This window comes from Acomys minous, assembly GCF_964271855.1.
Source record: "Acomys minous genome assembly, chromosome: 17".
NCBI lineage: Eukaryota > Metazoa > Chordata > Mammalia > Rodentia > Muridae > Acomys > Acomys minous.
This window is the reverse complement of record NC_140500.1, coordinates 19,039,107-19,053,297: the sequence shown is the minus strand read 5'-3', so window position 1 is coordinate 19,053,297 and position 14,191 is coordinate 19,039,107. Positions and strand designations below refer to the sequence as shown.

Here is a 14,191-nt window from a genome sequence, read left to right as displayed (position 1 = left end):
TTCTAAATTCTTGTAAGAGACACCTTCGCTAGGATTCTTCAGCTATCCCCCTTTCACATTTACTTTATTTTTACTTTGAGAATTTCATACATGAGGACTATATTTACATCATTTCCACCCTACACTCTTCCTCCGCCAACTCTCCTCATATCCCCCAAACTCCCTCTCAATGTTAATGCCTCCTCTTCTTGGATGACTGCTGTATGTATGCACACACCCCCACACACAAATGTGCATATAAATACCACCTGCTGAGTCATTTAGTGTTGTCTACAAGTTCATGTGTTTAGGGTTGACCGCTTGGTGTTGGATAACCTCCCAGGTGGCTTGTCCTTGAAGAAGACTCATTTTCTCTATCTTCAAGGCTGTTATTACCTGTAGCTCTTTATCTAAGGGTGGGGCCTTGTGAGATTTCCCACTTCCAGGTTGTGATGTCCATTGATGTCATTGTGCAGTCTTATTTGGGTGACCATACTGTTAAGGGCTCATGGATGCAGATCCCTGACATATATAGAAGACACCATCTCTCAGCAGACACTCTCCTCCCCTTCCTCGATGTTCTGTGAGCCTTAGGTGTAGGGTTAGAAAGTCCATGGTGCAGGGACTGTTAGCCATCCCCTGACAGGAGGTCCAATAACTCACCAAGGCCATAGCTGCCAAGATGGAGCTCACATCCGTGGGCTTCCGTCTGTGATCTTGAGTGTGAGTGTCTTAACCAATTAACCAATTAGTATCTCGTGAAGCTCCGGGCGAGATTCCGTGGGATGGCTGTAGACATGGAAGGCAGCCCAAGCCTGCACAGTGAGAGGCATTAATGATGAGAATGACCATGGCCATGTCCTTAGGTGCCTCTGCCTTGCTGTCTCTGGCCTCGGTTTTCTCTTCTGTAGAACAGGATGAGGTAGCGTTGCATCAGGAAAGTTCTGCAGTCCCTTCTTGTCTTGGGCTCTGGTGATGAAAGGACCTCCTTTTCCAGCTGGGAGAGAAGAGTGAGGGGCCATCTGGTGCAACCTAGAGACCTGGGTTTGCTACCTAGCTGTCCAGGCCTCAAGCTCATGTGTCTTCTTGCCCATCTCAACACTGGGACCAACACAAGCCAGCATACTCCAGCACACAGAAGGCAAAACCAGGGCATAGAGCAGAAGTCTCCGAGGGAGGGCAAAAGGAAACTCCTAGGATGCGTGGGATGGTGAGTTAGCCACTGGCTGGCTGCAGGAAGAAAGGATAGATTGTGGTCATTTGTACCAATGAGTGTGTGTATGTGTGTGTGTGTGTGTGTATTTGTGATCTGCGTTTAGAGTGTGTTTGCATGTGTGTGTGTGTGTGTGTAGGGCAGGGAGCTTAACATATAAGGTTGCCAGAGGAGGACAGGCCTTCGGCTGAGGGGCAATGCCTAGGGAAGGGTCCCCAAGTTGACATTTTATGGAGCCTGGATGAGTAGGTTTCCAGCAGGAAGCGAAGGAAGAGGGGCACTCTGTGCAGAGACAGAGGTCTCAGGAGCCAGGAAAGGATAAGTGGTATTTGCAATTGGTAACACATCTGGTGCTGAGCTGTGTGTTTGAGGGTCACGTGGGGGGCGGTGCTGGAAGAAGAGCTTGTAGCTTGGGAGAGCGCAGAGGACCCTGTGGGCCAGGCTGAGGGACTATCCTTGAGCATGGAAGCCTTTGAAGATGTATTGAGTGCATGGCTTTAATTATACAAGCGCTCTAGCCCACTGCAGAATACTTAAGAAAGGTCAGACAAACATCAAGATCTAAATCTTCTTCTGTTTCTAAATGCAGAGAGAGTGCAGCTGGAGCCGACTTTTCAGGGTGAATGTGCTCTCTCCAGTGGGTCCACAGAGGGGCTCTGCAGACAGAACCGCATGGCTCACTGAGCAAGGGCCCTCGAAGGACTAGCTGAGGGACGGTGCCGGAAGCTTGGGGCTCCACACTGTCAGCAGCGGCCCCGCCCTCGCCACCCAGGCTGCAGGCAGTGGCAGTCACACTAGTTGCTAGTCTAGTTGTTAGACTAGTTGCTAGTCTAGCCTGGGACCCCACGGCATGGTGTATATCCTGGAGCAGGCGCAGGGGGGCGCTGCTGGGGCCGGACCAGCGTTGCAGCCGAGGGCGGGGACAGTGGGACAGATCCGGCTGGCCCGAGAATTCCTGACAGCTGCGAGCCAGAGGACTGGGGGACAGCTCGAACAGCTGCACTGGACGTCCCGCCAGGTAATCGGAGCAAGGTCTTGGGACGCCTCGCCCAGAACCCTCTGCTGGGCAACGGAGGCCGCGCTTCCTTCCTGCAGAGCAGCGAAGCACATGGAGAACACGGGAGAGGCAAGGCTGGCTGCTTGTCCCCAAAAACAGGCATCTCAGCCCTGACTTTCTCAGACTTGGTCCGGTTCCTTTGACCCAGTTAAGCCCTCAGCCCTGGGCCCTAAGAGAGACTATGGGAGCCCAAGAGCGCGAGCATTTAGAAAGAGCCCCTGGGGAAACCTCCGGAGGAAACTGAGGCTTATAATGGTGAGGTGACTAGAAGTTCACACTCCTGGCCGGCAGGGGGAGCCGACGGGAGCCCTGGCACGTGGGCCGGCAGTGGGGTAAGACTGCTACCACATGTGTGGAAACAAACTTAGAGAGACAGTTTCTTTTCTTTTTTCTTTCTTTTGTTTTGCTTTGTTTTGTTTTAAATGAGAAAACTTCACAGAGCAGAGTGAGAAGTCGGGGGAGTAGGTGGCTCCTGAGGCTTAGCTTTCTCCTGGTCCCCGTTTTTGCTGTGATCTGGCTGTGTGACTCAGTGGGCCTGTGTGGTCTCTGGCCCAGGTGTGTGTGTGTGTGTACGTGTGTACACCTGTGTACCACATACTGGTGTACCAGAACACAATGACTTTTACTCTTGATAGCAGAAAAGTCTTCGAATCCACATGTTTTCTCACTAACTACATAGTGGAGGGGGGGAGGCGGGGGCGTGACAACGACGATGGCGGGGGACCTGACTTGTTTGCCTCTGTGAACAAAATCAGGCAGAACGCATCAATGAGTGGATGTCCACAGAGGTGACAGTCTGGAGGAAGCATCTGATTGGCACATCACATAAGGTGGTGAGGCCTTTATCTCTGGCAGAAGCCAATACATAAAAAGCAGTCTTTTATTAGTGCTGCAGGCACAGGGGTGCGCAGTGGGATGGTTTGTTCCCTATGAAGTCAGAGTTCAATTTGAGGGGCCAGGTTCATGGCCCTCTTCAGGCTGAATAAACATGCATGTCCTTGCGGATAGTATTCTCCCACAAAAGCTACCTTACAATTTTTTTATTTGGGGATGCTAACAAAAGAGATGTGGCCTCCCCAGGTCCCTTGGTCTCTCAGTAATACTACACTGTGGACATAGGGAGGGCTGGAGGAAGGCGGGCTGTTTCCTTCTGGAAGGAGTGAGGCTGCTACAAGTTGAACGTGGCTGTCGGTCTGGTTCTTGAGGAGGGGGCTGAGTCTGGATGCTTCAGTGACAGGGACACCTGAGCTAAGAAATGGAGGTTGTGCTGAGGAGCCAGGATAAGTATTGACAAGCTCAGTACATTAAGGAGCACTGGCTGGGGCAGAGGGCAGAGGGCAGAGGGCCTTGAGTGTTTGACCAAAGAATCTGAGCTGTATCATCACTCCTGGGGCGCGGGGTACTGTGATGGCCTTATAGATGGAAGCCGTGGCTGCTCAAAGCTGCAAGAGACCTGGGAAGGTGACCATGCAAGCTTGAGCAGGGCTGGTGGGAATGCAGAGTAAGGGGTGCTACCAGAGATGTTATACAAAGAGGGGGTGAGTGGGTGGGTGTAGCTGGGGGTTCAATAGCCTTGTTTAATTATCCCAGCAGCAACTCCCCTGAGATCATTATTGCCCCCATACTGTAGAGGAAGAACCTAGAGTCAGAGAGGTTTTCCCAAGGTCACACAGCAGATATGTGGGGGGCATGGATCTGAGACCAGAGGAAAACCCACCCAGTAAACCAAGTAAGTCAGTAGCCAAGTGGCAGGACCCAGGTGCTAAGGAAGAGAGGGGAGCTTGTGGGATGCCCCCATAGGTGAAGGCGCTGGGTGCTGCACCCAGTGACCTGAACTCCATCCCTGGAACCTATGTGGTGAAAGGAGAAAACTGACCCCCGAAATGTGTCCTCTGTCCACACACATGCCTGGCATTGGGTGTGGGGCTGTTGAGAGACTTGTCTTTTGTCAGCTCAACCTGTGGCAAGCCCAGCTTCGGGACAGGAACTTGGTGGGCCCTCATGACTTGTTCTTGGGAGGGACCATGAGCCAACAGACAGGCTGTCTGAGCACTGGCCAGGGTGCCTTGGAGATGCTTGGCAGGAGGTGAAGATGTCAGGTAGCCTCCAGGGGGCTCTGCATTACTCTCTGAGTTCCCAGCACTCCTTGCTTTCCGCCCACACACAGTGATTGTAAGGCACAGGGGATGCCTTGAGGGAGAGTTTCTTCTGTGTATCATAGCTTCCCAGAGCCTGGTTCTCTCCCCATAAAAAGGATAAATATATAGCCGCAGAATATCATGCCTTGCTGTGTGAGGCAGCCACAGGGGTCACAGCATTGGGTGTTGGAAAGACAGATGGGTAAAGTGAAACTTTAGAAAAAAAGCACAGTCTTTGTCAGTTGTCAGTGACTGACAGATATGGGACTAGACTCTGCGGCTTCCAACTCTCAGGCTTTGCCTACTCCTCCTCCATGTGGAGACAACTGTGTTAGAGAGAGGCCTACAGACATGCTCTACAAAGCCCTGGGGGCAGCCTGCAGACTTGCTCTACACAGCCCTCGGGCAGTATGTAACCTGACCAGTTCTAGCTGATGTTCTCTTTTCTTCAGCTTACAAACACTACACACACACACACACACACACACACACACACACACACACACACACATACACACACCACAAACACCACACACACCACACAGTATACCATATGCATACATATATAACCACACAAACACATATCACATATACAGACACACACCACACCACACACACACACATACACACACCACAAACACCACACACACCACACAGTATACCATATGCATACATATATAACCACACAAACACATATCACATATACAGACACACACCACACCACACACATAAAATACTATAAACACATAACACATACACACACACACACACACACACACACACACACACACACACACACCTCAGCACACATTGTCCTTCTGGTGTTCATATCACTTTGACCTCTCCAAACCTTGCTTCTTCTAAGAGTAGTTTGACAAGGCACAGTTTACTGAGAGAGCTAGAAGCTAACCCATTGCAGTATGCAGGATCAGGAAGTGCCCCTCCCCCCTGCCCCCCAGTGAAAATGAGATTTGTGTATGAACCTACAAAGCCCTATAGCACAGACAGAGACGAAGCCTCAAAGGAGTGACTGTGGGAGCAGGGGAAGGAAAGATCAAGTGGGGAGGAAAAAGACAAGAGTTAACAGGGTCCATGGCGTGCTGGCCAAGGCAGAGCCAACTTTGGGGACATCATTAGAATCCTTGGGTCTCTGTCACTCAGGAAGCAGACAGATAACCAGGTTGACGTAATTCATACAAAGGCAGGGCAACTTTATGAACCAGGACACTCAGGGAGTGACAGGGAGAACACCAAAAGAACACGAATCCTGCCATTCGGATGGTCCTCATGACGACCCAGCCAGGATGTGATGGGTGGGTCGCAGGTGCTTTCTGGCTATTTTCTTGGCAGAAGCTTCAGCACACCCCACCTAGTAAAACCTCTTACCCCATTTTGCTGAAAAGTTAACTGGGGAGTGGAGGGCAGGTGAACCACGCTGTCCACATGTCTTTCCATCCTCCGCTCTCTTTGAACGGCAATGGCGGAGACAGGCTACAAGCCCAGGCTAACGGGCTGTTTCAGAGCCCCTGTCGTAAGCAGCGTTTTTCCCCATAGGGACTCCAGCGTTTCCTTCCAGGCTTTGTCTCCCTTCTCAGCTACTCTACATGGCTCCTTCTGTGTGACTTTACCTGTGGCCACAGGAGGAAGCGCATGCTGGGCGTCATGCTCGGCCAGCTCTGCACAGTTGGGCTTGGCCATTGGCCTCCTGTATTCTGGCCTGGCAGTGCTGTGTCCTGTCAGACTAGGCTACTGGGGATTGATGAAGGTAAACTGATGCCTCCTGAAGGCTAATGTTAGGAAGGGGTCCTGATGGCCCTTTCCTGTGTGGGCAAAGTCGTCTTTGGGTGCCCCCCCCTCCCGCCCCGGCTTGCTGAGCGTGTTATTTCCTCTCCCAGCAGGTTCTTCTGCAGAGAACGTGTTCCCTATGTCAATTTGTTTTGGCGCCTTGCTCTGGCTTCCTGAGAATGCCAGCAGGCCACTTTCTCCTCCTGCTGCTTGTTGACACATCCTGGACAGGTGACCGAGGGAGGGATCTGCAATGGCAGTCGGCTCAGGGTGGGTGGAGCCAGACTCCAGGATGCTCTACCACACTCACACATTTCTAGAAGATTCTGAAAAGTAGGAGCAAGTTCCTATTTCCGGGTCTCCATTGCCACGCGTAGGCCAAAGGTCACTCAAAAAGGTGCCTTACCTGAGATAGACTAGGAGGTAAGGTTCATGGGAGGGGGCTTGTATCAGTTCATTTTCTATAGGTAGTAACGTAACACCAGACTCTGTATGTCTGAAGGAAAACAGTTTTAATATGGCTTATCGATCTGGAGGTCTCAAGTCCAAGGTCCTGAAGGCCCCACTGGCTCCGTGTCTGGGTCACTTGAGTCTGACAGCTCAGTCTTTTCAGTGCTGTGACAGAACACTGGACAACAGCAATTGGGAGGGCTGGTGTTGGCTCCCAGTTTGAGGGTCCAGTCCATTATGGCAGAGAAAACATTTTAGTAAGATTAGATCTAGCTGTGGCAGCAGGAGTGCTGGCGGCTGGTCATGCTGATCCATAGCCAGGACGCAGAGAGAGATGAACTCCGATGTCCACTAGGTCTCGCCTTTGTATTAGGTTCAGAACCCCTGTCCACTGAACAGCGCTGCCTGCGTGCAGGATGGGCCTTCCCCCTTCAGTTAAAACTCTTTGGAAACACCCAAGGATGTATCTCCTAGGTGATCCCAAATCCAGTCTGGCTGATGATGACTATTTAACCATTACGGTGGGACAGTGTACCACATAGCAAGAGGGAGGGCAGTGTGTGTCTCTCTCCCCTTTTTTTTTTTTTAATAAAGACACTAGGAGTCAACCCTTTGGGAGCTACACTAATGACTTTAGCTAGACCTATATGCTTTCTGATGCTCCTACTTCTAATACAGGACTTAACTCAAGATTCCACATTCTTGCTAGGGATGGCAGTACGTGCCTGTCGTTTCAGGTACTCAGGAGACTGAGGCAGGGGGGTCTCGAATCGGAGGTCAGCCTGGGCCACGTAGAAAGTTCTAGACAAACCTAAGCTACACATTGAGACCTTGTCTCAAAGCAAACAAATAAAGACACACACACAAACAAAGGCTGAGGATATTGCTCAGTGTGGAGCTTTGCCTCGTGTACACAGCACAGGCCCTGGGTTCAGTTCCCAGCACAGTCCACAGTGTGTGTGTTGGGTCTATCCTGTCCTTTCATCTTTCCATGTGGATTAAAGGGAGCAGTTCACTGCCTATCTAAGCTACAGCCGAGAAGTGGTCCTTCATCTGACACTGAGCCTGGGTGGGCTCAACATGCCGATGCTCCTTGTACCCTTGGGATCTGTGACTTCTGTTCTCTGCCAGAGCTAGCCAGAGGAGGGAGATGGGTAAGGCTCGGCACGGGAGCTGCAGGTGCACCAGGACCCACTTAGCAGCCAGTTGGGAACCCTTCCTCCAAGCAGCTGCATTTATGGTTCTGACCAGGCTGCCAGCTTCATTCCCCCTTTAACTAACTCTCAGGAGCCCGCAGGAAAGTAGGAGACTGGCTGCAATGGCTCAATTACCAGTGCAGGCAAGAGGAAAATCTCCTATTACCTGGAAGATTGCTTTATTTTTCACTTTATTTACTTTAGAGATTGCTTGGTGTGGAGGCCTGGGTCAATCTGGATCGAGCCAGGGCTCTCTTGGTCTATGGATGGACCTGTGCCACACAGCCTGTATCAAATAGCCTGCTGGGAGGGATGCTTTGAGGGTACAGGTGGGGGAGGGAACCATTTTTTTCCCCACAGCTGAGGTTGGATGCAGAGTCATGCCCCACACATGGCTCAGAGCTTGGTGGAGGTATACTCATCCAGTCCTTAAGAGGCCTGTGAGTTTCGCACTATGGTTATTGCCTACACAAGAAGGGACTAGGACACGCAGATGTGGACTAACTTTCCCAAGGACACACAGCTAGTAAGGGACTGAGCTGAGATTTGAACCCAAGCAGCTCAGCTCCTTGGCCATTTCCTCTGTCAAATGCACGGCTTGCCTCCTGAGACAGTGTATTAAATCTGGTCTTTGTGTGCTCTGGGCAGGACTGTAAGGTCAGAGGCTCCTCCCAACCCTCAACCCCCCAGATGAAGTTTCCTGACAGAGACAGCAGCCATGGTTCCCAGATGAGCTCAGGGCAGGCATGAGGTGAGGGGACCAGGTTCTCGGAGTTTAATTCCTGTGGGTGGGGCCATCTGAATGGGAAAAGCCTACCCTGCCCTGCATCTTGCTGTGGTGCTACGGCCTGGAGTAGCTTTTTGGACTTGAAGTATTCTAGGAGATGGGTTGATAGTTATCCTCAGTAAACCCAAGTGCTTGGGAGGGTCTTCAGCTTAAGGTCAGCCTGAGCTACATAGCAAGGGGGCAGTATGCAATGAAGAGCAAAGGAAAGGTAGAAGGGAGGGAGAGCGAGGGGGAAGGAAAAGAAAGAGAAGGTGGAGAGCTCTCTTGTCTGCCAGATGGATACCATGGCACAGAGACCTGCCATCTCCTGATGCCACCTTTCCCACAGACCCACAGTAAAAAGCTCACTCAAGCTCTGCCTTATACTATTGGTTTCTATCTCTTTGGTTGGCTTGGGGCTGGGATTGTGTGTGTGTGTGTGTGTGTGTGTGTGTGTGTGTGTGTGTGTGTATGTGTGTGTGTGTATGTTGGATTTAACACTGGCTGCTGGACATCCCTCTCTGACATGGGGTCTTAGCTTCCCTCTCAGCAAGATGGCCTCAGTGCCAGGACTCACTCTGGGCTCACCAGTTCCCTTCATTGGTCTAGACAGGGGCACAACTATAAAAACCAACAAAACCGTTTTCCTTGGCACCTTAGCATCTACTCAAAATATTCTACCATCTGACAGACTGGCTTATAGATTATGTGAACCATGTTCCATTAAGATTCGTAACTGGAGCCTTGAGCCAAAAGGATTTGCTTAAAAATAGCTTAATTATACGCCACAGATAAGCTGCTAATGGAATTTACCAAACTACTAAATTAAGCTTTTCCACTAATCACACGCATATTATACAGGCGTGAGCTCAGCCTTGACCATGGTCTCCTCCAGTCCCCGGAGAATTGCTGGATCTTCCCCGGTAGGCAGTGTCTGGGACACCAGGCCTCTTCCCATTCGCAGGTGGTTTTCCTGTCACCTCTTTCTATGTTGCTGTAGTCTGACTCTGCATTTGCTCAGGTAAAAGGTGCTTATTCTCAGAGTGTGTCCTGGCCACAGACAATACCGGCTCCACATCCTGTTTCTTGAGCAGGCTCTTTCTGGTCTGTTCATCTCCCATGATGTGCCATTTCCTGCTGCTGGTCATGACCTCACCATAGACACCCGCCCCCGCCCTGCCCCACCCTCCCCTGGTTGTGTCTCCCAGCACTCAGGTTCTAGGGGCTCTGTAGTGAGAATTTTGGTTTCTTTAAAAGAAATGTTATGGGAATATGTTTTTGTTTTAGTCCCAGGTGTGGGATATGGGGCTGCTTCAGTTTGTCCACAGCAGCTGACTATGATTTGCCTTGTGGTCTGGCAGGGTTGTGATTTTGCCAGCTGCAGATAGTTTCTCCAAGTGTATGATGTTTATTTAGAATTTTGGGGACACACACTCTTTTCTTTTGGTTTTTTTGAGACAGGGTTTCTCTGTACAGCCTTGGCTATCCTAGACTTGCTTTGTAGACCAGGATGGCCTCAAACTCACAGAGATCAGCTGCCTCTGCCTTCCTGAGTGCTGGGATTTTGGGGACTCTTGAGAAGGTGTATGAATGCAAGAGCCCTGAGAGGGGCTGCCGGCGCTGTTGATTGAGGTTTGTCAAGTGGATGTACACAAAGAGATGAGAGGGAGAAATTGGATATCCTGATGGCAATCCTGCCCCAAGGAACTTGACACCCTTAACCAGCAGGCATCGTCAATATCGATGCCCCCTTTCCCCTCTAACCTTTCTCTCCTACCTATGTGTGTGTTTGAGGGCGGGTGGTTTGGAAGGGTAGAATAAAGGTGGGAAAGGGCAGTAGGGAGAAGAACTTAATAAAGTAGTTTAAAAGTTTGGCTACAGGGTTTAGGCTTGCTCGGGCTAAGCACGAGGGCTCTGACTTCGTAGGTGAAGCTTAACTCTCAGGGAAAGTAGCCAGCTACTCAGCACACCTTTACAGTTCTATGCCTAGGAGAAGTTCATGTGTCATGTCAGCCGTGTCTTAGCATCTCCACTTCACCAGAGAGCACAACAAGCCTCAGGATCTGGCTTCCTATGTTTGGTCCTAGTGGGACCACCCACACCACAGGCCCCTCACCTGTGTCACTAGTCCCCCTGCACCAGCCTGGCTCCCTACAGTAGAAGGGAAGACCACAAGGTCATCCTTTGAATAACATGCTCTCTGTTGACTCCTTTCAGTTCTCTGGTAATGCAGTCATGTTACAAGGCCAAAGCCACTTGTTTATACTTTAGACCTGGGTCCCTCAGCACCAGCCCCATTTATATGTACACCCACTTCCTGCAGCCACCCACTGAGGCCTCTGTCTGCAGCATGTAAAACCTCTGGGGCTGAGTTGTCTCAGAGAGGCCCTAGCAAGAGGTGTTAATTAATGAACGTAGTGATGTCAACAGCTGACTGATGTGCCCTTGCTCAAAGGACACTCTGTCTCCTGCATGGCTGATGATGCTTGGCCTATAAGCTTCGGGAAGGCTCCAGAAGCCCTCAAGCAGGCTCCTGGGGGAGAGCTCCCATTTTCTAGACTCTGACATAAATTGAACTTTTTGCCATGTTTCTTGCCCTCCTGCCTGGTCCCAATCTCAATGCATGAAGCAATGGGATGGGAATCTTGATGCTGTTTCCTCAGAACGTCGGAAGCAGGCAGGTGGGCAGGCAAATCCCGGAGCTCAGCAGAGGAGCTGGGCCCACCAGTAGCATAAGGTGCTGGCAAGAAGACCAGCTATAGCTTGGCCCTATAGTGGCTCACAGGCATCTCAGTTATGAAATAAGGGTCCATCATGTCTCTGAGGGAGGCTATAGCTATAAAGACATGGTTAGGTGGTGGCAATGTGAAAGCCTTTACCCAAAATAAACTTTTTAATTAGCCATTTAAGTTTTTGTTTTGTTTTGCTGTTTCTGGTTTTTGTTTTTGTTTTTTGTTTTTTTGTTATTTTTTTTTTATTGTGTCTTACTGTGTAGGCTAGAATATGAAATCCTCCTGCCTCAGGTCTCCCAGTCTCCAGGTGCTGGGACTACAGGAAAGTAGCAACGGTGCAACTTGCAAGCCTTTAAAATGAGAATTATCTTCTTCTGTGGCCTTAGAGTTCCCAGCCACACTATGTTGAGCTACAGCAATGATCTGCGTCATATGACAAACCAGTCACTGCTGGCTCAGTCCTCCATGGCTTTTGTCCTTACAGTAACTTGCATAGTTCAGCGAGGACACCGAGGCTCGGTTACTGCCGCATAGTGCAGAATTGCCAGCCTGTCAAATCAGGACTCAGGAGGAAGAGATTTAGGCTCTCTGGAACCGTGGGTTCCATCCGCTGTAGCTGAGACCCTGGTGAAACCTAGGAGGAATTTCACAGAGTACAAAACCTGAGGCTGTAACAGTGAACTGCAGTGTGTCCTGACAGCCAGAGACTCCTCCCTCCTTTTGCAAATATTTGCTGAGGGGTGTGGAGGGTGGAGGCCACATCTCGGGTAAAAGAGGGGTTCCAGGGAGTACATAGGGACAGCTGGAGGTCCGTTCACGTGACGGGATATAGATCCTGTCAGTCCTGTTTACTTGGTGCTCACTGTGTGTGAACCTCTGTATGATGAGGGGGAAACGGACACTAAAGCAGCATAGCCACACACTTAAGGTCACACAGCGACTTAGTCACTGTCGTGCTGCTGTGACAAAAATACTGTGACAACAGCAGCTTAAGGAAGGTTGGGTTTATACAGTTCAAGGCCTAATCCATCGTAGCAAGGAAGTCAAGGCAGCAGGGCCTTGAAGTAGATGGCCGTACTGCATCCATAGGCAGGGAGGGGAGAGCAGTGGAAGATTCCCATCATGCAGTTTGTTTTCTCCACTTTATGCTGGACTCAGCACACCTGCTGGGGAGTGTTGCCACCCATGGTAGGCAGGTCTTCCTACCTTAGCTAGTGCATTCAAGATAACTACACGCCCCTCCCCCCATGCACTGCCGATAGGCATGGCCAGAGGCCCATTCACTAGGTGATTTTAGAATCTGTCAGGTTGGCAACACTAGTTAGAATTCAAGTCCAGGCACAAGGGCTGCAGAGTCCCCTCCCACCACAGCGTACATAATAAGAGTGATGCTTTCTACCATTGATGCTATTTCCTGCTCACACTGCGTTTGCCAAGCCCTTCTTTTCAATTTTTATAGCAAAACACAGGTTTTAACACTAGGTCTGATACACTCGATGATGCATTTAGCATTTCAAGTGAAATTACAGCAGTGGAAACATGTAGTCTCCGAGCTGTAAAATGCTCCACAAATAAGATCAAATTATTGTGTCTGTGATGATGAGGAGACCGTTAGAGATGTCGAATGGTTTGCCTAAAGACAGAGGGACATCAAATAGCTCTGTCAGGGTGTCAGCCCTGGTCTTGGGACTGCAGGGCAAATGACAGAGAACCAAGAAACCTGTGCTGGCCCTTCTTGTTGCTTGGGCTTTCCTCTTCCTTTTTAGCTCTTTTTTTTTTAAATATTTTATTTAATTTTAGTTTATGTGCGTTGGTGTGGGGGTGTCAGATCTTGGGGGTTACAGACAGTTGTGAGCCGCCATGTAGGTGCTGGGAATTGAACCCGGGTCCTTTGGAAGAGCAGGCAGTGCTCTTAACCACTGAGCCATCTCTCCTTTTTAGCTCTTAACGAAACTGAGAGCCAAGGCATGGGAGGGGACAGGGATGGTGGTGGAGGAGACGATCTCCTTCAGGATGGGGTTGTACCAGTTGAGTCTTCTAGCTGGAGGCAGAGCTTTGGGGAAAGAGGGTGGACAGGAGAGGCTTGGCTGCACTGTGGGTGGGCCATTACGGATTTTATAACCCCATAAAACCTAGGCAATGGCTTACTTTAAAACAGAGTTAAACTGGAATTTGGAGTACTGCATTCCTTCAGTGAACCCATGTACAGTTGCAAATTTTCTTAAGTAAAGAAGACATAGGTGTGTTTATTTAAAAGATCCAAGGATAGAACCCGCAGTGATAGAAGTGTTAGTGGGCTCCGCAGCAGACACACATAACATGAAGGGCTGGCTACAAAGCATGCAGTCCTTGTCGAGAGCCGTATATGGCTTGTATGTTTATTCATCCATTTTCAAAGGGATTCGCTTTCCAGATCAGAAGCTGTGCAGGGACTATTTCATGTGTATTTGCTTTATTTATTCTTCACAAAGCCCGTGCGTGCCTGACACCACTGTAGGAGTTTTTATGATGAAGAAATGTACTTGTGTGGCTTGTGTAACTCGGCTCAAGTTCCTGGGACAGTAAGAGATGCACTGAGATACGATTATATCTTACAACAAATCTGCCATTTCCTCAAGACACACAGAAGAAAGCCTTTTTGTTTTCTCTCCTCTTAATCTCAGATCTTAGGTCATCTCTCTTCCTCTCTGAAATACATTTAAGAAACTCTCTTCCAGCGAGGGCCAAATGCGGCAGTTTTTGTTCTTATTCCTGGCCAGCGCCATTTTCCTCTTGTTTCTCGTGTTGGAAGGGTTTCACCACCCTCTCTTGGAATGCTTGTTGCTGAGGAGAAGCAAGCTACTCAAATGTGAACCACTGTCAAGTGACAAAACCT

General features: G+C 49.9%; 1 protein-coding gene across 5 annotated transcripts in view; it reads left to right on the top strand.

Annotated features, from left to right (window-relative positions):
* The window catches only part of CRACR2A (calcium release activated channel regulator 2A), a 128,187-nt gene that overhangs the window by 21,401 nt on the left and 92,595 nt on the right, over window positions 1-14,191 (top strand). For 2 of the 5 annotated variants that reach the window (XM_084766787.1, XM_084766786.1), the window contains exon 1: window positions 2,084-2,210. The exons of 2 other annotated variants lie outside the window; for them this stretch is intronic. The gene's annotated coding sequence lies outside the window, so the exon portion shown is untranslated. Of the gene's footprint in view, window positions 1-2,073; window positions 2,211-14,191 lie in introns of those variants that run through there. One more of the 5 variants, XM_084766790.1, reaches the window with a different exon arrangement.